The following is a 25,028-nucleotide window of genomic DNA, read 5'->3' as shown; positions in this document are numbered from 1 at the left end:
TGTAGCATGTTGTTTGGTCCATTCCTACTGCAACTCTGTTGACCACCTACTGCTTAGATTGGCCCTCCAGATCTTAAGTAAATCAATGCATGTGATTCAAATCATAAAATGAAAACATCAATTAGAAAAAAAAAATTATAATAAATAACAACTAAGCACATAATAAGCCAATTAAATAAATGAAGTTCCCTAAAGTCTAAAATATGTGGGGTTAGAGAATCTCACAGCGTTCCTATAAGGGTTTTAGTGGTCCCACCTAGACAATTATGCATTATATCAAGATTTCTTGATATGCTCTTCAGATTATTGAGCAACAATACACATTAATGTTTTGGTCTTAGCAGACCTTCCTCATACACGGTTTGTAAAAAAACAAAAACAAATGATAGTAAAGGAAGTCCCAAAGTTGCAAGATAGGTTCTTTAGGTTTGTTCTTAAGTTAAATTTGTATGCAAGTCAGAACAGGTATATTTTATAAATGTAACTCCAGACAAAATGTATCTTTTCCCGATGACAATTGGATTTTCCATTTTTTTGCTGTCAAAGCAACAAGGATTATCGAGAAAGCTTTATTACAGACACCTTGCAGAGGGTCCCTGCATCCTGGGACTAAACTAAGCATCCAGAAAGCTTCACCAGAGGTCATAGTGGGCAGAGAAGTCTGTCTGTAATGAGGGGCCATCTGTAAGTTGGGTGTTTTCAAGTCAGGGACTGCCTGTATTGTGTTTGGAGTTAGTGGGCTCCTTTCTGTATGGGGGCAAGCGATAGTCCCCTTGTATGATGATCCTTCTCTTCAACATATGTCAGTCTTAGGGGCATGGCTACATGTTCATAGGTTTTAATGTAAGAATTTGATTAAGGCTCCCTCAACACCAACCTACCACCACCCACCTGCAAATTCATGGGTTCTGATGTAAGCAGACTTAAAGTTTTTGTCTCATTCATTAGCCTGTGTGAAGCACAGAACCATTAAAGTGAATATGAGTGAAAAAGTTAGGATAGGTAATCAATACAATTGGTTTTGTCCCAACAACCAGCTCCCTGATGGTTACAACACATTGGGGCACATTTACTTATACGGCACCTGCGCGATCCCTGATCTGGAATTCTCGATGAAGATGAACTCTGCCACGATTTACGTAAATTGTGCGCCTGATATCCTGCATGTGTCGCTTCCACGCTCAGGTCCGCCGGAGTTCACCATCTTCTTCCCGGTGCATTTAAGTGCTTGGCTTGCGACACAATTTCAAAGTTAAATCCCGCTCTTAGTACAAATCAGTCTGCCCCCCCCTGCGCCAAAATCCTCCACTAAATGCGGCCCGGATCAGAAATCGGCAGACTATTTGACCAAAGTGCAGTTAGTAAATGAGCCCAATTGTCCTGAGCCGTCTACTTTCACAGACTTAACATACCAAATGCCCACAGCAACTGATGGTGGTTGTACCAGTTGTCAAAATTATAAGACCCCATTTGGAAATTAAAATATAGTCATGGTCAAAAAATTTTAAAAATGTGTTTTTTTAGGGCATCCGTTGTTACCAAAGTTATTGTCCAAGGTTTTACAGAACAGTTAGGAGACATGTATTGCACTTTGTATATGCTATAATTTTCTCAAACACATAGCATGAATAATTCAAGAAACACATTTTGGGGGCCATCAAATCATTTGTAGGCTACAAGTTGTTCCCTTGTTTAGGTCTCTTGATAGTTTTATATGTCTTGTAAAATATGCACGGTGCTCTTCATAAGATTAAATATGCATTACTCCAGACATCATTAGCACAAGGCAAAATTGTAAGGAAAACTCCAAAGGTTTTTTTTTTTCTTTAATCATTACAGTTTGTAATATTTTACTTAACAGTTTTTAATATATATTTCAAAAGAATCAGTCTGAGCCCATTTTAAAGAGATTTCAGAACAGAAATTCACAGCAACGCATTTCAAGCTTTCCTAAAGAAATGTATAATATAAAAAATGCAAAGCACTTAAAGCTGCTTTGGGGAGCACTGCGTGCACTGAAGCAGACTGGAAATGTGATTTATGTTTATTGTATGTTGCTTTACTGCATGTTATATTCATTATAACCATCATTACTGGGCAAACATTATGGGGCACACATTCACAGACCAGGGGACTTAGAATAGCCAGCTATGCATAAATTCTCATCATTACATTATTCTAGAGAGCCACAACTCATGTTCCATTTCATACAAACCTTTTAGTAATATTTGTTTTATAGCCCTCCACATTATAGTACATTCATTTTACTCACACTTTTCTGTATCTCTTGTAATGCCTCTATCACAAAATAAATTGTGTTATACAATTTCTTATGATATGATTTGTTGCTAGTTCATGGCTTTAAATATTCATTATATTTCCCATGGTTACATGATATTGCTCTAGTCTGAGCCACATCAACACAATCCTACTTAACAGAAATGCTTTTTCAGAAAATCATTTTTTGTTTATTTATTTTTGTTTTTTTTCTAACTCTCCGTGTTTGAATATTCATGTAGCAGGTTTCTCCTTAGCATAAGACCTCATGCAAACGACTGTATGGTCTTTTCTGTTCTGTAAATATGGCCGTATTCTGGCCGTAAATACGGGACATATTGCAACAGTATGGCAACATATTGCACAGTATCCGTATAAAATACGGTGTGCTGGCAAATGATGGATGGCTGACTATTAGCTGGCTGACAAGATGCACCTCCTACTGGTTCGGGATACTGCACGTATATACGGTAGCATACGGTGCACAGCCATATGCAGCATGTATTTAGCCTATGTTTTATACTTTTCCATTGACTTCTATGGGCAGTACAGAATAGAAATACGGTGGAAAATAGGACATGCTCTATATTTTTATACAGCTTTCTTACAGTAGGGTACCAGACAGGTTTTTAAAACTTTATAAAGGTAACTTCTCTATAACCAGTTAACTTGCTCCCCTCCTCTGGAAAGATCACAGTATATGTCTATATCATACAAGCAAATTATCTAAAGATTTCAGTTCCTTACGTTGACAGCAGTGTACCATATCTTTGCTGGTGAATTAGTAACTGTACAGCTCATTGTTTTGGTCAACCATAGAGAAGGTTCAATCTAAACTTTATTAAACACGCAAGACAAGGTGGACTCTGGAATTCCTCAAGGCAACAGGCGGTTTTGCACGTTTAGTGCCTTCCCAAATCGGTAACATTTGGTTGAAGGAAGAACTACATACACAAAAAAGACTTATCTCAAGGAGTCCCACTTGTTTTTTCTGTTTTGACTTTTCGACTGCCAAGTAAAAAAGTTTGGATCAATCCACTGAAGATCCATAGACTTCAAATCAACCACTTACTAATACCAGCCCTGCCACACAAGGCTGAAGAAATTGCAAGTTTATTGTCAGGGAGAGGCAGTGTCATTTTTTTTTTTCATTCTACTTTGTAACCCATAGTATTAGGTTGTTTTATATACTTTGGCCCAACTTCCCCTCCACTACACTGTCCGACTGCTATAGTCATAGAACCAGTAGCCATTGGTTCCCAACACCCAAATTATGTGTTGCAATTGAACAAAAAGAGCAGCATATTTTATAGATCATTGCAAAGTTTGCATGATTTTTATTTTGCTTATTTTTTTTTTTTGAAATAACAAAATATCTGCACTGGGTCAGAGTAAAGAAGAGAGGTGTTTTGTTGTTTTGTTATTTTAGACCACCCCTGCTAATAATAATCCTGGACAATTCTTTAACAATTATCTTGTACAAGGTTTATTGCTTTGCTGTGTTTTATTCCAACATCACTAAGATCTTATAGCGGCAATGCCTTTTTTATAAAATACACAAAAACCTTTAGTAATGTAAGCCTTGTCCTGCATATTTATCATTGGCTCCGAGCAACATACCGTTATCTTGTAATATTAAGCATAAAGTTCTAGTATACCAACTATAACTAATTGCATTGACTTAGATAATAATATTCATTAACTTGCACAGTAAGGGGCGAGAATGACTGACATAACAATATAAATGTTTAAATATGTCTTCATTCATGTGCTGGCAGCGTAGATACGTCTTCTTTGTAGCTCTTGGGAGTGGGATGACCCAGAAAAAAAGAAAAGCTGTTCTCTATAATGTCTTGAGCTTGAAGTTTTATAGTGAAATAAATTTTTAAAATAAATCAAAATTTTTAAAGAATGAAAATGCCTTAATAAGATAAATAAAAAGTGAAACATTACTTTATTCATATGAAGTACAATATACAGAAAAATTGTACTTGGGATAATTGGCACGAAACAGAGTAAGTCCAATGCAGAAGCGACAACATGCAATATGGAAACAATATGTAAGGAAACTAAACAGTCTAAAAGTAAGGGGATACTTATAAGAACCAAGTTTTTAATTGTGTGAAACAGGGCTTAAAGGGAACCTGTCACCAGGAGACCCATTTTTAGCACTCCCCCAGACCCCACAGAGCATAGTACATATGCTGCCAAAGTGTTTTTGTATTAAAAATAGGTTTTACAGAAAAAAAGATATGTTATATTGTACCTTTCATTAGCATGTGCTGTGTGACTAGGCAGTTGTCAAATGGGAGGGGCTGGAAAGGAGCAGTTCCCCCCACCTTGGGGAACAGCTACTCCATGTGACCTTTTCAAATATATGAAAACACCCATCACTGGGCTTAGCGACGCCCCCTGCTCCTCTACAGCCAATCCTGAGTGTGGGGAGTTATTCATATATTTGAAAAGCTCACATGTTTCCCAAGGGTTGGGGGAAACTGCTACTTTCCAGCCCCTCCCTTTTTGGCAACTGCCTAGTCACACAGCAGATGCTAATGAAAGGTACAATATAACATATCTTTTTTTGCTGTAAAACCAATTTTTTATACAAAAACACTTTGGTAGTGTATGTACTATGCTCTGTGCGGACTGGGGGAGTGCTAAAAATGGGTCTCCTGGTGACAGGTTCCTTTTATGAGAGGAAAGGGTAGGATGTGAAATATAAAGCCCCATGCACATGAACGTGTAGAGAACATATCAAAATGGCCATATATACGGCAGGCATTTGGCCCCATGCTTTCCTATGGGCAATACGGCCATCCATGTACATGGCCGTATTGTCAACAGTATCGTACCATACTTTGAGAGGGATGTTTAAAAATATAGAGCATGTCCCATTATCCACCGTATTTCCTTTGGTTGAAATACATCCCATATTTATGGCCAGAATACAGCTGTACATAAAGAACTAGAGTGAGTAGCTGGTCATGACCATTACCACCCTATGTCACAACCAAATTATAATACATAAATATCACAGGAAACATATGCTGTAACGATTTATACCCAAAATGACTTATACCCAAAATTCCTGACCACTCTAAAATAGAAACAGACAATATGTAACTGATAGTGGGACAAGCAGAGATGCATCAAAACAGGATGACATATCAGGCTCATAAGAGTTTAGAAGGGCCAGTGTGCTACCAAATTAAACCATGGAGTATGTATGAGTATGTCTATAGCTCAGTAGAGAGTAACGTATTGGAGGAGAAAATGCTTTTTAATACAGGCAGTCCCCGGGTTACGTACAAGATAGGGTCCATTGGTTTGTTCTTAAGTTGAATTTGTATGTAAGTCGAAACTATATACTTTATAATTGTAGATCCAGACAAAATTTTATTTTGCTCGAGTGACAATTGGAGTTTCAAAATTTTGGGCTGTAATTGGACCAAGGATTATCAATAAATGTTCATTATAGACACTTTACAGCTGATCATTGTAGTCTAGGACTAAATTAAAGCATCCTGATAGCTTCACCAGAGGTCACAGTGGGCAGAGGGGTCCGTCTTTAACTATGGGTCGTCTGTAAGTCGGGTGTCCTTAAGTAGGGGACCGCCTGTACAATGTTTTTCAGATCCCAGAGAGTTCTTTAGCATGAGGAGTCCTGTTTAACTTCCATTGACCAGTCTAAGGCTACATTCACACGACACATGTTCCGCTGTACCGTAGCACGGCGGGCACGCGTTGGCACCCGTGAGGGATGAGGAGGGCTCTGCTCACCCCCGCCCCTCCCACAGCGGTGTATGGTGCTGTGTTACAAGGATAGATAGGACTTGTCCTTTCTTTCTCCAGGCTACGGAACGGTACGGCGCCGCACGTGTGCTGCACCATACCCCTCCCCTACAGCACCATGAGCCCATTGCCGTCTATGGGGGACGTATATACAGTCCATATCTGTTGGCCGTATATACGTCCCCCATACAGCCGTGTGAATGTAGCCTAAGAGAGTGTGATTTTAACACTAAATTTGATAAATATGCTCCCCATTCACACGTGATATTGACTTTTGTTGACAGTGGATTGGACATAATGGGGCTCATTTACTTACCTGGTCCATTTGGAATCCCACGGCGCATTGTCCGACGTTGATTCAGAGATTGGTATTCACTAAGGTTGTGCGCCCGATATCAAGCAGGTGTCGCTGCTGTGCCGAGGTCCGCCGGAGTTCACCATCCTCTTCCTGGTGCATGTAAGTGAGTGTCAAGTGCCACCCCCACCCCTGATTTCCGTAGCATGCAACCCGGCGCTGATGCAACACAATCCGATCGCGTGCGCCAAAAACCCGGATCAAACCGGTAATTTTCGGGTAACCCAACAAAAATGAGCAATTCGGGCCCTTAGTAAATGAGTCCCAATGACTATGTATTGAGTTTTCTCACTATCTGACATGAAATCAGAATAAATCTTTCCCATTTGAGGTTAAATATGATTATGATTATCAAAATTATTATATTTGCCAAATGCCAGAACGAGGAGAATGCGAGAAACAGAGAGAGAATTTAAGGCATTTTTTATTACTTTCTGCAAATTCAAAAGTTTACATACACTAAACTTACTATGCCTTTAAACTGCATGGAAGAGTCCATATGATGTCATGCCTGTGGAAGCTTCTGATTGTTCATTGGTAACATCTCAGTTAAATAGAGACAGACCTGTGGATGTTTTTAAGGCACATCTGAAACACACTGCTTCTTTCTGTAACTTCAACAAGTTAAAAGAAATCAGACAAGATATCAAGAAGAGAATTGTGGTCTTGAACAAGTCTGGTTAAGCCTTATGTGCAATTTCCAGATCCCTGAAGGTGCCTTATTCATCTGTACAAAACAATTATACCCAAGTACAAACAAGATGGTAATGCGCAGCCATCATACAGCTCAGGAAGTAGATGTGTTCTGTGTCCCAGAGTTAAATGTGCTTCAGCCTGAAATGTGCATATCAACCCAAGAAGAAAATGACCTTGTGAAGATTATGGTTACAGCTGGTAATAGTTTGTGTCATTATCTACATTGACACAAGTACTGTATCAATATGGGCTGAAAGGAACCAAGAAGCCATATGAAACATAAAAAGACAAATAAATGTTTGCAAATGCACACAGGTGCAAAGAAATTAATTTTTGTAGACTTGTCCTTTGGTCTGACAAAACAGAAATGGAACTGGTGGCCATAAAGACCATTGTTAGATTTGAAGGAAAAAAGGAGAACCCTTCAAACCCAAGAACACCATCCCAACTGTGACACAGTGAGACAGCATCATGTTGGGGGGTTGTTTTGCTGGCTGATGCACTTAAAAAAAAAAGATGCATCATGAGGATAAAACATTATGTGGCATCTCAAGACATCAGCCAGGAAGGTAAAGCCTAGGCCCAAATGGGTCCTCCAAATGCACAATGACCTGAAGCTTCTGCCTAACGTTTTACTAAGTGGCTTAAGGATAACAAAGGCAATGTTTGGAGTGGCCACCACAAAGCCCTGACCTCAACCCTATAGGACATTTATGGACAAAACTGAAAAGCCAGGTGACAGCAACAGGCTACAAACATTACTAGTTACAACAGTTCTGCAAGGACCAACTACTGTGGAAGTTATACAGTTTAATATTACAAATATTAATGATACATTTGTAAACTTTTGACTTTGCAGAAAGTAATAAAATTGCCATAAAAATAGATAATGTTGTTCCTAATACCAACATTTCTCAGATATTGAGAAAAACTTCATATGTGTCTCTTTAAATAGTGTATGTAACCTTCTGGGTTCAACTGTATATCCGAAAACTATCAGCCTTTATGTTTCTGTAACTCTAAGGCTATATTATTCCATTTTTAATTTTTTAAAATTGTGGGTTTTTTGTTAACAATTATCTGATATATGCCTGGTATATCAGTTCTACCTGATTTAAAAAAAAAATCACAAATCAAGTCTTATCAGATTATGTCAAAATTGAGAAAACTGCCTTGAAATATTTGGCAGCAAAAGTGTAAAAAATTATTTTGATGATAGAACACAAAATTATAGTTGGCAAAATACAGGGATTAAGCCATTGTGCTTGATGTAATACAATTTCACACATGCCTTAGCTCTCCAATTCTCTGTACAGAGAATTTATTGTTGTCTTTTGAGAAGTGTACTTAGTAAGATTAGTAAAGGAAAACAGACCTCACAATATCGGTGGGGTAAATTCTAATAGTACAACTGTAGTTTTACTATTAATCCAGGCTATGGTAAATCATAGATGGATCAGTACTAGAAATTAGTGAAACATTAAATAGAAACTTATATTGGCATCGTATTTCAAAGATATTTGGTGGACTAAGAATTTTTGGAAACATTTTGGGCTACCGGAACTGGAAAGGGGATATTTATCCTTAAAGCTTAACTATACTTAAACATAATGGGGCTTATTTACTAAGGGTCGTGGATCGCACTTTCGTCTGACTGTTTGTCGTTTTTGGGATTTGCGCAGCTTTGACAGGTATTTAACACTGTGTTTGCACTCTAAGTGTGTCACACACGAACGGATTGTGGCGCAGCTGTGCTGGCTTTCATGCGACAGAAATGGGGGGGGGAAGCACGCCGTCAGATAATCCAACTGATTTGGACTGAGTGCGGGATTTAACTTTCGAATATGTTGCAAGACAATGCACTCACATGCACCAGGAAGAAGAAGGTGAACTCCGATGGACCTGAGCGGGGAAACGACACATGCAGGATATTGGGCGCACGATCTTAGTGAATGCAGAGTGCATTATAGGCGGACTATGCACTTTCGGGGAACTCGCTGGATCAGGTAAGTAAATCTGCTTTAGTTTTGTGTATAAGGTGTGAAGTGGTAGGTAAATTGCTCTCACCCGGTCAGTTTCGTCCTCGGGAAACTTCCATCACGGCAGCTCGTATCCCACGCGACCAGCGCGTGGAACAGCAAACAATTCGAAAAAGAAAATGATCCAGCGCGTTGTGTTGGGAAGAAGCACTCCAGACTTTTTATTTAACTTCCATAAAAGAGATGAACATCACATATATCTTAGCACTGCGTCCATGTGGTGGACTACAATGTCCAGCCTACACGTTTCGAGCGTATACACCTGCTCTTTGCCTTGACAAAGAGCGGGTGTATACGCTCGAAACGCGTAGGCTGGACATTGTAGTCCACCACATGGACGCAGTGCTAAGATATATGTGATGTTCATCTCTTTTTATGGAAGTTAAATAAAAAGTCAGGAGTGCTTCTAAGTAAATCTGCCCCATAGTTATAAATGAACAGAGTTTTGGGTTTGAATGTTTCTGTTTTTCCTACCAGTATTTTCACAGACCGTATCTTTTTGAGTATAACTGTATTGCAATATATTGTGAATATACACTCACCGGCCACTTTATTAGGTACATCTGTCCAACTGCTCGTTAACACTTAATTTCTAATCAGCCAATCACATGGCGGCAACTCAGTGCATTTAAGCATGTAGACATGGTCAAGACAATCTCCTGCAGTTCAAACCGAGCATCAGTATGGGGAAGAAAGGTGATTTGAGTGCCTTTGAACGTGGCATGGTTGTTGGTGCCAGAAGGGCTGGTCTGAGTATTTCAGAAACTGCTGATCTACTGGGATTTTCACGCACAACCATCTCTAGGGTTTACAGAGAATGGTCCGAAAAAGAAAAAACATCCAGTGAGCGTCAGTTCTGTGGGCGGAAATGCCTTGTTGATGCCAGAGGTCAGAGGAGAATGGGCAGACTGGTTCAAGCTGATAGAAAGGCAACAGTGACTCAAATCACTGGTAGGCAGAAGAGCATCTCTGAACGCACAGTACGTCGAACTTTGAGGCAGATGGGCTACAGCAGCAGAAGACCACACCGGGTGCCACTCCTTTCAGCTAAGAACAGGAAACTGAGGCTACAATTTGCACAAGCTCATCGAAATTGGACAGTAGAAGATTGGAAAAAACGTTGCCTGGTTTGATGAGTCTCGATTTCTGCTGCGACATTCGGATAGGCGTCAACAACATGAAAGCATGGATCCATCCTGCCTTGTATCAAGGTTCAGGCTGGTGGTGGTGGTGTCATGGTGTGGGGAATATTTTCTTGGCACTCTTTGGGCCCCTTGGTACCAATTGAGCATCGTTGAAACGCCACAGCCTACCTGAGTGTTGTTGCTGACCATGTCCATCCCTTTATGACCACAATGTACCCAACATCTGATGGCTACTTTCAGCAGGATAATGCGCCATGTCATAAAGCTGGAATCAGCTCAGACTGGTTTCTTGAACATGACAATGAGTTCACTGTACTCAAATGGCCTCCACAGTCAGCAGATCTCAATCCAATAGAGCATCTTTGGGATGTGGTGTAACGGGAGATTCGCATCATGGATGTGCAGCCGACAAATCTGCGGCAACTGTGTGATGCCATCATATCAATATGGACCAAAATCTCTGAGAAATGCTTCCAGCACCTTGTTGGATCTATGCCACGAAGAATTGAGGCAGTTCTGAAGGCAAAAGGGGGTCCAACCCGTTACTAGCATGGTGTACCTAATAAAGTGGCCGGTGAGTGTACTGCTTCCGTATTACAATCTGGCTCCAGCAGATGGTAACAGAGTGCTGAATGAAATCTATAAGAACCTCTAACAGGCCCCCAAGTGTCATGGCAAATGATCAGCACTCCCTGATGATGTCATAGGGGCACTGACAGCCATTTAAAAATGGTGGTGCCCATGTGCAGCACTGCAGCATGGGTTCGACTGTGGCACCTAACAAGTTAACTGGAAGTTGCTGGCAGGTACGGAGAGAGCTCAGGCCGAGGTTTCTCCTTATAGTACTTCATCGTCCGATGTATATTTGAGTTTGCTGGTCGAGGAAATATCAAAACGTTTCTGTAAATCAGGTTCCTGTCCCAATACACCACTTCAACTGCTCAAATAAGGAATCTGATAATTCTTCTAATGACTTGTCTGAAATGAATAATTTAGGGGGATGGGCACATATAACAAACATTAAAGGGAACCTACCACCACATATCTACCTATAAAGGTAGATAGGATGGTAGATCGACCTATAGGACGTGAGGATAGCCCTTTTAAGGGCTAATCCTCACGTCCCTGCAATCTTTAGCAAACTTTTATTCCGTATACATGTACATTTCCGTACGTGGCTACTGGGATGTGGAGTAGCCGGAGCTGAGGCCCCACGTTGTGGCTACTCCACGCCCCGGTAGCCTTTTTGTTCCGCCTCAGCTCCGGCTACTCCACGCCCCGGTAGCCGTGTACGGAAATTTACATATATACTGAATAAAAGTTTGCTAAAGATTGCAGGACTTAAAAGGGCTATCCTCGCGTCCTATAGGTCCACCTACCACCCTATCTACCTTTATAGGTAGATATGTGGTGGTAGGTTCCCTTTAAAGCAATACTCCAATTATAGCTGATTCATTGAATACTACCTTATGCAGGCCTGAAGGGAGGATAATGACACTAGCTTCTGGGAATACAATGGAAATGAGTCCTGCTCCTCCCTTCAAGCCCTGAACCATGCATTCAATGTATTTGCTTTGACTGGAGTATTCCTTTAACAGGGTAAGTATACACATCAATGCATTCAGGTGATACAGTACATGTAACTACTACAACCACATTGGAATGCAGCTGTGCCAGCACAGATTCAGAGGGTTAACTGGAGCTCGTAATGGGGAGAAAGAAGATTGGCGAGTATCCAAAAACCAACATTAAGGGGGGGAATCAGGAGGCATCACACATTAATCTGCATTTACATATATCTCTTTAAAATTAATGGAGCCAAGAAGCCCACAATTAAAGATATTGTAAATGGGGTCTTTTAATACAATCTAAGTTCTTCAGTCCTGGCAAATTGTACTACATTTCTAATCCATTGATCTATAGATGGGGTTCTGTCTTTATCTACTATGATACTCCTATTATATGATAAAGATATTTGAGATTTTGGCATCTCAAAGGCCTGTTCAACACTTGCGAGTGTGATGCAATGAACTCGCATCACACTGGCAATCTGTGCTACCGGGATCTCCCAGCCTGAACGCTGCACACCGGGAGTGAACTCAGCATGTCAGTTCAGTTCCGGTTTGCAGCGTTCGGGCTGTGAGATCCGGGCAGCATGCGCTGCGAGTGTGATACAAGTTCATTGCATCACACTCGCAAGTGTAGAACGGCCTAAGGCTTCAAAGAATTTAAGTCTAATTAATAGTTTAGAATGGGACTATATATCTGAAAAGGCAGATACATAGGACCTTGCTTCCATGACTGCCCCCACATAATTGGATTGGAAGATAATTTAAGGGGATTCCTACATTACAGATTGACAACACCTTTTCCTCAATGTGGGCACTTCAGAGAGTCTTATGGCCCGTTAATACTTCTTCAGATCTCTAAGTCTTATCCCTCTATGCTCTCGTGATATAGTCTACACTTCTCACTGCAGGGAAAAGTGTAGAAACAAGGCTGAGAGAAGATGCTTTATGATGTATGTTACATTATCAGTGGTACTATATTGCAGGCACATAGAGTCTTCAAAGCCATGTATGTCTACTCTCAAATTCTAGGTTAGAAATATGAAATTTGTTTTCCAAAAACTATGCCTATAGTGCTACATTAAAGGAAGTCAAGCACTTAAAATAAACAAAAAACATGTATGGATACTTCCCTCCTTTTGATGTTGATCCTGACATTGTCCTCCAGTAAGCTTGACACGAGAGGATCACCTGGAAAAGAAACTTAAAATTAGCAGCACGAAGCACGGGAACATGATGTCCGGTGCTTAGGCTGCTAATTATGCATGTCCTCGCCACCTCCCTCTCTCAAGCCTCACATGTGACATCAACTCCCTCTCCCATGTTTCAATCATGGGAAAGGGAGGTGTGGGGCAGTGCATAATTAGCAGCCCAGTGCACTTGACATCTTGTCCACGCACTCCATGCTGCTAATCATAAGTTTCTTTTCTAGATGATCCCGGCTTGTCAAGCTTAGTGGAGGACAGTGTGGGGATCAACATCAAGAGGAGTTTAGGTAAGTATCTGTAGATATTACATGTTTTTCTGTTTTTTTTAAGTGGTGGATTTCCTTTAAATGAAGACATGACTTAATAAACAAACTGAATTAACTGTAAATCTCTGGTTTGGCAAAGACAATGATCAAAACTTTTTTCATTGCTCCTAATCAATGCAGCAAAGGGCACTGGTTTAGTTAGGTCACAGGCTATAGACATAGGCCCTTGTTTGGAAGGTTTACTGGTTTCCCAAAAGAGATGTGTGTAAACTGGGCCTTCTGTATCATTCAGATGACAAGTTTACAATGTGTTTTACATAGGACTGCATTATTAATCTGGTGAATTATTAAATGCATAAAGTTGAAATAACAATACAGACAAGAATTGTATGAATTATTTAGCTCAGCTACATCTCTATAACATATTCTATACAGATTACAGTAGAATATAAAATAAATTAGGTATTTCATGTAAGGAAAAGCCTTGTACTCCTGCTCTGAATCCCATTGCAACTTTTTATTGTTATTTTTATTTGCCAGTAGATTTGAGGTACAACACATTTCTTTATGGAATAAATGCGGGTCGTGTACATGGTGATCACTACCGAATCCCCAGACTCCCTGCTGCACACAGTAGATATGATTGTTTTATTCTCTTTTTCACTGCAATTGTTCAATCCATAAACATAACCTTTTTTTTTAACAACCATCATGAGTTTGCAGGCAAGAAGCAGACATGGACTGTGGTTATTGAATACAACACCGCCTACAATATCATACATTACTATACATTAATTCCAGAAGTTCAACAACATTGAAATATTCAGTAAAAGGTTACATTCCTTGCTGTAATCATTAAGAAAGAAACAGATTCTATCCCAAGAATGGATTCTTTACAAATATAAATGTATAAATTTCCATAGAAAGAGACAGCATTCCATAAAAGCATCCTAGGTAATAGGTCTGACGTTACTCAGGCAAGTGTTGGGTATGAAAATGTAGCTTATTGAATAAATCCACCTGTTAACTTTTTTGCAGTTTTGTCGTGCTTTCGATAATTAAAGAGGACCTTTCACCACCTCACGTGGAGATTCTGTAGGGGCTGCTACACAGATTTAGGGGCACTTTGAATTTTATTTCTATCCATCATGGTTTCTGAGATATCAGTCCCAGTATCTGACCATTATAATCTGGTTTGGTCAGAGAGGAGGACCTGGGGATGGAGATGGAGGCATGTGTCATGCTAATCTTCTCTTATACTGTCCAATCAGGATAGATAATGTAGATAGTGTAAGCAAACTCTCTCTAGATGCTCTTCTAGATGCTGTGTATTCTGTTAACATTCTGCTAATATTCAGTTAACATGGTGTTTAAAATGTGCCACAAGTGGCACATAAACATAGACTCCCCTCTAATTGAATGTAGATGCACCACTAACACAGAGTTAACACAAATTCTACAGAAACGGGAAGCAAACACCACATAAACGCAAACGCCATGTAAATGCAAATGCCAAATGATCCCAAATTCGTCCACAAACCAAAATGCGATGTAAGTGCAAATGTAAACATCATGATCACACCTTTACATCACGTTTATGTTTCCCGCCTTTTTCCGTTTTGTGCTGAATTCCACTGTGTTTCACACGACAGAAATCTGGGGGGGGGGGGGGGCGTGGCACCGGGGAGAAGATGGTGAACTCCGGTGGACCTCAGTGCAGCAGCGACACCTGCAGGAAGTTGGACGCACAAGCCTGCTGAATCGCCTTTTGTATGATATAACCTGATTGAAAATAAAGTATTTATTTTTTAAATGTTAAAGTTATGTCGCCAAAAAGATAATAAAAAATACATTATTTTCTCAACAAAAAAAAAAGCCTGCTGAATCGCCAGAAGACCTGAATCCTCGTCGCAGAACGCAACGCTGGATCACGACAGGACCGGGTAAGTAAATGAGCCCCATTGTGTCTGCATTCACATAATTTACACGTTTGCAGAATGTTGACTAAATGTGTGTGAACGCAGCCTCTAGATGCACATAGAGAAATCACAGCTCAGTACTGTTATAGTGGTTTCTCTGACATTGCCTGCCAATGATTGGACAGTATGAGAGAATATTAGCATAACACACACCTCCAGCAGCTGCTCCTCCTCTCCGACAGAACATAGAAATGGAAAGTTAGTTTTATTGGATACTTAAAGGGGTGTTCTGATTTCAGCAAATTTATGTTACTGTTTGTGTGATAAAATAGTTCCTCACAGTTTTCTAGATCTTTGCTTGCTGGAATCTTATAGAAGCTTCTAGGTTTACTTCCAGTGGATAGAAATCTGTCCATGGTCATGTGATGTCACACAAGTTTATGGGTCCACATTTACTGAGGGCTGTGCACCAGTTTTTTCTCAGACTTTGGCTGTTCTTAACATTGCAAACTGCTTGCTTAAGAAGTGACTGAGACGTATTTCTGGAGCACCCTTCTGGCGCACCCTGCATTATACACAGGCAAGCACAGTTTTAGTGCAGTTTGCACTACTCTTAGTAAATGTGCCCCATGGTTCTTTAGTATCACAGGAGGTAATATGTAATATAACAAGCCGAGCACCTGTGAGACCTTGGTCAAATTTCTACTCACTAGAAGCTTTCTATAGAAGGACAGCAACCAGAGATCTTGAAAACTGAGGAATTGAAACAGAAAACATATTGGTAAATTGTATATTATTATTATACAAACAATATATTTTTTTGCTGAAATTGGAATACCCCGTTATGGGTGCTTTTTGGGGGGTAGCATCAAACTTTGCTAAAATTGCTAAAATTATTGGATGGGCACAGAAGACAATTGGCTTTCCGCTCACCAGACTTGAGGATGTCTGGCATGATAAATGCGCCAATAAATTTGCCATGATCACAAGTAACAGATCGCACCCACTGTTCCCATACATAGCGACTAAGGACCTTCAGCGAACAATACCGACAAATAAACTGCCGTACAGGAACTCCTTTGTCCCAACAGCAATCGAAAGGCACAATAAATCAATTAGCTACAAAAAGACCATTTTCACCTCTTGCCACCATTGACCGTACAGAGGAGGACAGAAATTCCCCCCCCCCCCCCACCAATCTTATCCCCATCAATTATATGTTTGTGTTCTGTCGTTTAAATGTGTACAATTGTACACAGTTTGTGTACAAGCCAATTTCCCGAAAGGGATCAATAAAGTTATATTGTGTTGTATTGTATTATATTGTTTTCCCACACCCTAAATGTGGAGGCTTATGTGAGGTGCTCTCTGTGCGAAACCTTGAATTTTCTCTGAAGATTGGGCTGCCTTACAGTCAGACTTTGTATGATGGATTGGCACTAAATACAAAACACAGTAAAACCAGGAGATTTGTATTTCATAAAACAATATTTCATTATTAATGTATATGTCATCATAATCAATAATGGCAATGTATGGTACAAGGGGACAATGTATACTAACTTTGTAGAAATACACAGCATATGTTGGTCTTCTTTAAAATTCTATACATACAAAATTTTAAAAATGAAATCTAAAAATAAAATTTTGATAAATACATATCCAAGTCTGTGACGATGGGCAGTAAAAGTAAGTGCATAATTGGATATAAGGCTCATTTTTATACTATACAGGCAGTCCCCTACTTAAGGACACCCGACTTACAGATGACCCCTAGTTAAAGACGGACCTCTTTGCCCATTGTGAATGCTTTACTATAGTCCCAGGCTTCATTGATCAGCTGTAAGGTGTCTGTAATGAAGATTTATTGATAATCCATGGTCCCATTATAGCAAAAAATTTTGAAACTCCAATTGTCACTGGGGCAAAAAAATTTTTTGTCTGGATCTACAATCATAAAATATACAGTTTCGACTTGCATACAAATTCAACTTAAGAAAAAACCTATGGAACCTATCTTGTACGTTACTCGGGGACTGCCTGTATACTATATCTTGCTTATTGTAACAAATATGTTTTTATACTACATGTTACAAATATGTTTCTATGTTTTACGGTTCTTCAGTTGCATATAAAAATAAATTGTTTACCTTTGGATAATTCCATTTTTTGATCCTTCCAGTTGCTCTTTCTCAGTGTTACATATTGTTTGTGTTTTTTTCCCCTTTCAATAATCCTAATACTTATTGAATCTGACAAATGCATCAACCTTTCTGCACGTGTCCTTCAAAACTTCTAAACCAAAGATTGCTTCCTACGGGCACAGCGTGTTATTCCATAAATACGTTCAGATTGTGTTCTTATTCTGTTTCACTATCTCGTTCACACAACAGGAAAAAGTGATATCCAATTTTTGAGATAAACCTAAATTATTATTATTGTTTTTAGGTTTCACTTATTCTCTTGGTAACAACAACAACAAACCATATTTCTGCCTTATATCATATCAATAAATCCAAAGAAAAGTTTCTAGTTCAAATATTTCCTTGCAGCTAGAAGGCAAATCCTTGAAGAGCATCCATCAGTTTACAGATCAGTTTTTTATCAGTCTCTGCACCTTGTTCCACTGTCCCCCGCTCTGTATGAGGTATGATAAAGACAATCCTTTAAGGTAAGCCTTTGGGGGATTAATACCTATGTTATCATGCAACTGAGTCAGGACATGCACCAATTGATGGATAAAAATGTTTTATGTGATTCATCTCAATCTTTTTATGTGCCTTCCATATGACTTTTAGGGCATAAATTGTGTACTGTTATCTTAATGCCTTCTTAAAGCATTACTGAGACCAATATCAATATTTTTTACTTAAAGGGGTTGTAGGGGATATATATATATATATATATATATATATATATATATGAACAAGCCATAGCAACCTTTCTCTCTAAAGGCCACCCAACCTTTCTCTCTAAAGAATGGAGGGTGTGCACCATTATATACATATCATTCTGCTCATTGTACAGAATAATATGTTTATTACAGTGCACATCTTCCACACACCTAAGTACAGCAGCTTATATAACAAATGTCCATACTCCATATGGTCAACAGCTATTAGGCAACATAAAGTCAGATCTGTGGCCTCTGATCTATCTGGGATAAGAAGACTGCCTGACAGTGAGAATATACATGTATGGGTATGAGTGTATAAATGTATGGATGTATTCTGTGTAATGCGAAGGAGAAGGGAGGAGCAGCGCCTTGCAACCCCCTGAGAAAACTGGCATTGGATAAAATGATTATTTATTTGAATAAATAAAATAAAAACTGCATTTAGAAGAAATAAAGGTTGCAACGCGTTTCAGCTCCGGACCAGAACTGTCATCAGATGGGTCACAGAGAATACACCCACACGATACCGGGATCCTGGTCTCCAGTTGAACATGGACAGTACGAACTGGCTGCAGCACTCACATCATTCAAAGCTTGTAGATTCTTCATTATTAGGTGAGAGTCCTGAATCATAATTTAACCATCACACCCGCTGTTACGATATAACACAAGATTTGTGCTCTGTTTTGTCTTATTTGCACCTATACTATCCTGCTGGGGTGTTTGAGATCATCGCTCGACTCCTTATCCCAGGCCTCTTTGGCTACATGTATGGATGTGTACATGTTATGTGTATATGCTCTATATGTGTGTGGATATGTTATGTGTATGTGTTGTATATGTGTGTTTATATGCTTTATTTGTGTGTATTTGTGATGTGTATATGGTATGTATATGCTGTATATTGTGTAGATGAGTACATTGTATACTTTACGTGTGTATATACTATTTGTGTGTATATTGTACTATATGTGTGTGTGTGTTTATACATTGTATGTATATTGTACTGAATGTATGTACTCCTCTTCAAAATAACTTATACTTACCTCTGTTTTCAGTCTAATTTTAATTCAATACATGTAAAAATGGCCATGAGACCACAAGTAATAATTTGGCAACTTAATTCTTTGCCAAGTTCTGTGTAAACAAGAAGAACACTTTGACTGTAGTCATGCTCCACAATGAAATTCATTTTGATAATGACTTCTGTGAATGACTGGATGCTCTTAAATAGTAACCTTGTGGTAACCTTTCTGGTTCATTTTTCTCAACACGTTGAGTAAATCTCACACCTTACCAGTACCAAAGCAGCCCCAAACCATGACATTTCTCAGCCATGCTTGACAGAAGGCATTATGTACGCCTGCAGGACCCTTTCATTTGTGATATGCCTCAATTATGTTCTACTCTTTGATCCACGTACCTCAGACTTATCCAACCATTATACATATTTTGAGATATCTAACATGTTTTTGGCAATACCGTATATTACATATAAAACAAATCCTCATACAGTTCTGTACATTACAATAAAAAAAAATAGGAAGTGGGATAGCAATAAATGCAAAAGGGACACCGTCAGAAAAGGGTTGAAGTTATTGGAACCCACAAATCACTCAATTTTCTCCTTTACTTTGATAGTTTTTTAGAAGCATAATCCCATTAAAAACTTTAAGGCTATATTGGGACAGAAACAACAGACCTGTGAGGTCTTCTCGCCAGTTGATGAGAATAGAAAAAGATTTCTAGAAATAGAACCTGCTCTAAAATATGTGGCTTGGGCAGTGAGGTCATACACGTGGTTTGCGGGAACCATGTTCATATGCCTGAGCCCATAGACAGACCTGGGACGTGTGCTAGTTGACTAAACAATGGCTACCACTTGGCCAAAGACAACATTTTTCAGCATGTAGTCTAACTGCCAGGAAACTGCATAGATTTTGACTTTCTAAGCCAGAAATAAGTCCAAATAATGATATGTCACTGTATACAGAGCTATTCAAAGGGTTGAATGAAATTCCCTGATTTCATCAATTAAACGTCTTCAAAGATGGAGAGTCACGTTTAGTGTTTTCTCACGCTTTAGTTGTTATTTGGGTCAAAGTTTCCAACATTGCATTTCACAAAACAACTTGCGAGATGAAACGTCCACATCTTTACTCTACAAAACGACGTCCACGCTAAATGATTACACGGAATAAAAATATCTTTCGGAGACATTTTGCTGAAAATGGAAAAAGCCTTTGAGCTTAGAAATGCTGGCAACACACAAGTTTCATCTGTATGAAAAAGCTATTTGACCTATCGTGACATAAACACATTTCACTTTACTGCTTGAGTATACAATTAGGAAGAAAACTGTTACATAACCGGGATTACACAACAGATGAGAATGCAATGCTGATCACATTATCTATGCACTTCAGAATCTCGGCATTCTTAGAAAGTAAATAAAATGTCTGCTATAACTATGTATTAAAACATCTTGAGGAAAAAGAAAACTTCATGGTGCTCCTACTGATTATCATCAAGCACAGACGCTGCTGTATATGACACCTTACCCTTTAAGTAAAGGTGTTGTTTCTGCTATATTCACAAGTTGCAGATTAGTTGCAGAAATCTTCAGAAAACTGAAAGTCTGCTCCATTTGCTACAAAAATTCTTTTTTAAAAATTCTTTTTTAAAAAAAGCTATCCAGAAAATCACTTAGACAATGTTTACTCCAATGCTTTCATTGCAAATTAGAGAAAACAAAATTGAAATATTTAAGGGTGCAGCTAAACGGATCTGTGGGAGTTTGGGAGTAGTTCAGTTTTTTTTCGAGGGTGGATGGCTTGATGCCCGGTCCTATTATGTAGCAAGATGAAGATGTGGTTTTTGTAAATGGATCTGTGGATCTGTGGAGCGGCTGTGTTGAGGCTGGTCATATCAATTGAGTAATTGTGACAATCATTTTTAACGGAAAAATGACTTAGTTACAGCTTCATGTACTTTTAACATAAAACTGTTGCTAAATAATAATTTGGTTATGAATTATTTTCCAAATTAGTTAATTCATATGGCCAGCCGCAACACAGCTGCATCCCAGCCACGTCTCAGCCACTCTGTTTAGTTGTACCCTGAGGACTAAGTTACAAAAAAACATCAGGTCATTAGATGGTCTTTAATATAGGTTGATAAAAAAAAATAAGCAATGTTGCTATGTAACAAAACCTAGACCAACTAAACTAAACTAAACTTCTTTCAAAGAATGATCCAAATTTGGATGCTCTAGTAAACTTCTTGGTCTTTGTCTAGGTATTGCCGCCCCTTCACTCCTCTCCATGCTCCCGTTGGCGTGCAGTTGGCATAAAGGGGATAATAATCGCAATGCTGCCATAATACAAAACTGACAAGCATGGAGTGGAGTCAAATTTGAGGAAATATATCCGACAAATTAAATTTGATTATACAATGCTAAGCACACTAATAAATCTACAACAGAATGGCTGAAAAAATAATATAGATATTGTAACGGGCAAGACCTCAACCCAATGAAATGATGTGAAAAGATCAGAAACAGAACCAGACCAGAAAAAACTCACATAGCAACATTGTAAAAAAGAAAATACAAAAGTTTCTCCAGAATGTTCTGTAAGACCAACAGTGAGAAAATAATACTGTTCCTGAATGAGTTCTTGGGAGAATTTATCATTAGGTTTTTGTCTATGTTTGGCGTTGTTTTGGCGCAGTTGTGGTACAAATGTGTTTTGCTACTTTCCATTGCATTACATAGACTCACTTGATGAATTCAGGTAAAACAAAAAGGAAATTGACAAATTGTAATCATAGATCCCCCCCCATTGTTTCTTAAGATGATTCTACACGTTAGAAGATCCTAGACACAGTTTATGTTCTTCATCTGATGTTGTATTGATCTATATGTAGAATTGTAGAGAGTGGAAATCTTTTATTGTCATGACTATTTATTTATACTGTATATTATTTTTTTTGTATGCTACTGCTTTATTACTATAAATGTACAGTAATAAAACGTTAAAAAAAAATCATTACTTTCAATCACAGAAAAAGCAGCTGCCTTATCAGGCTTACACTCAATGGCTGGCAGCTGCTGTTTATCATACATCATAATTTACAGAGAATATGGCAATATTAGCCAAAATGTTTATAAAATATGTGACTGGGTAAATTGCAGCATTTCCATGGTTACAGATAATGAACAATTATAAACTTAAAGGCAATTCTTCTGTATATTTTACTGAAAGGAAAGACAAAAATCTGTCACCGTAATGCAGTTTGCCTTTGTGATGTTATTGTTGAATATGGCACTTGAATAAAAGAATTACAGTCTGGCATGTTTTCATATTCTATGCTAATTATCATAGGAATCACTTTATTAGCGAAATGCTATAGACTGCATTTTCCTGGTGGAAACATCAGCCTTCGGGTATTATGAATTCATTCATACAGCATGTTATCAACACATGTGTGAGTTATCTTGTGCCATCGGGGGCAGTGTTCAGCGGGGGCATAATGGTTTCCATGTATGCTGATAGAAATAAACTGTTCCTACTTTGGAAATTAAAAATGCACATCATGTTCTTTAATAAAAGGTGAATTTTGTGATATAAAGTAACAGATAGTATATTTTGTTTCCTAAAAGGGCTGGACTTGGATCTCCGCCAATTACATTGCAGAATTTATTTCTATACTGTGCATTACTGGTAAGGCAATAATTGCTCTACTCTGTAGGTCAATTTAAAACTTCAGTGGGATGAAGTAAGGTTTAACAACATCAGAGGCAGAAAAACAGAGATCTTTTTTTTGGATCAAAGCACATCACCACCACATCGGATTCTCAGATATTGTTTACACCGGACTATCCTGCATTCTCAAATGACCAGCAAAGACCAGCAATCCAGGATATGTTTGGAGAAAACTAGGTAGATAAATGTGGACACACAGTAAAGACCGTACAAGAAAATAAATAAAATGTTTTTTATTATTCCATACTGGAAAATGAGTACCGGTAATAAAACCATGTATAAATATGTATATAAATCAGATGCCAAAACACACAGTGCCCAACCCAAGTTTCGCTGGTCCACCATCTTCCAAGATAATGAAATAGGTGAAAGATTGGGACTTGCCAAACATCTGCGTCAGGCAATGTGTTTTTTTCACTTGGATGGTCGGTACTATGTGTCCACGTTTATCCACCTGTATCGCTGATCTTTGCCTGAAAACGCAGTCCGGTGTAAATGATGTCAAAGAATCAATTGTGGTGGTAATGTGATCAGAAAGAAGACAATGGGTGAGTTTTATCATGCGCTAATGTATGATGGAAGCTCGCCCCCGGCATTGCCAGATACATCAAGAGGCTCTGGACTCCTCATGTATATAGTGGGTGGCTGGGCCAGTGGCCAAAACTATCCCACCTTTTAGCTGGAGTAGTTTTGCGAAAAACCATGTGCACGTTCAAGGTGCACTTTTGCTTGGTCTAGGTAGTGCCGCCCCTTCACTCCTCTCCATGCTCCCACTGGCGTGCAGTTGGCATAAAGGGGATAATAATCGCAATGTTTCCAGTTCACAAGGCACTGAAATTATTTTAGAAGCCCAGATCAATATTCCCTCTGTTTTTCTGCCTCTGGTGTGAGACTATACTGCATCCTACAGACGTTTTGAATTGATTTATGGTGTAGAGCAACTATCAATTGACTTTATTAATTCTTCATGTATTGGGTCCTACAGAGGACAAGTCTCACAGGATTGGATTGACATAACACTTCACTGGGATTAGTTTAGGTAGTAGCTTGTAGCATAAAATGATCACTTTCAGATATTTACATGTGAAAATACAAGGCAAATACACAGAAACCCTAACAAGCAACGGTCTGTGCAGTCACGGTCTGTGCAGTTGTGGAACACTCTTTTTAAAATAGAAATATATTTGAAAATCAAAACTGTGTCAGTTTTACTAAAATGTACAGAAAAGCTAATCTGCAGAGTTACACATATCCCCCATACTGTGAGTAAGCATTATTCACTGCTTACACAAAGCTTCTCAGAGAGAATCTGGGGCAGTGATGTTTGATGTTAAGAAACTTTAAAAGTCTTGAAAGTTGTTTCATTCTCCCTGTAGTTCACTGAAAGTACATTGCCCGATGATAATGCACTCTGCCGTGATTCACTAAGATTGTGCGCCCAATATCCTGCATGAGTTGCTTTCCCGCTCAGGGCCGAAAGAGTTCACCATCTTTTTACTGGTGTATGTAGGTGCATTGGATGCTACACAATTTGAAAGTTAAATTGCGTGCTCAATCCAAATCAGTCGGATCGTCCGACGGCATGCCCCCTAAATTGTGTCACATGGAAACCAGCTCAGCTGCGCCAAAAGACGATCGCGTGCGTCAGAATCCCAGCGCAGACACCTGTTAAATACCTGTCCAAGCCGTGCAATCCCCGAAAAAAGTAGCAAAGTCCGACGAAAGTGAGCAGCACGACCCTTAGTAAATGAGCCCCATTGTGTGGAACTTTAGTTCTACAGTAGAGCCCTAATGCTGGACTCCAAAAGTGTTGAGAAAAACTTTTTCCAACTAGCCCCCCCCCCAAAAAAAAGATGCCCCATAAAAGTGGCTTATAAATAATGATGCAAACTAATCATTGCTTTGTTAATGTCTCGCACAAACCCTTGGATAATATAATGAGACGAGCGCAGGTTCAGTGATCAAGTCCGGGGGGCCTGAACTTTGCAGTTCACGTCCGCTAAAGACGAGATATTAATTATTTATAGATACAAATTTTCTAATTAAATCAGGCCGCCTACTCGGGTTTTGTGTCCCCTTTCTGAATTGAACATTGTTTATG

The 25,028-nt window shown here is 39.0% G+C and overlaps 1 protein-coding gene across 1 annotated transcript in view; it reads right to left on the bottom strand.

Moving 5' to 3' along the window:
• MTNR1A (melatonin receptor 1A) overlaps window positions 1-25,028 on the bottom strand; it is a 109,029-nt gene that overhangs the window by 4,239 nt on the left and 79,762 nt on the right. The gene's annotated exons all lie outside the window — the stretch shown is intronic.

The sequence above is a fragment of the Engystomops pustulosus genome, chromosome 1 (assembly GCF_040894005.1).
Source record: "Engystomops pustulosus chromosome 1, aEngPut4.maternal, whole genome shotgun sequence".
NCBI lineage: Eukaryota > Metazoa > Chordata > Amphibia > Anura > Leptodactylidae > Engystomops > Engystomops pustulosus.
Note: the sequence above shows the minus strand (reverse complement) of the source record. Positions and strands in the feature narration are given on the sequence as shown.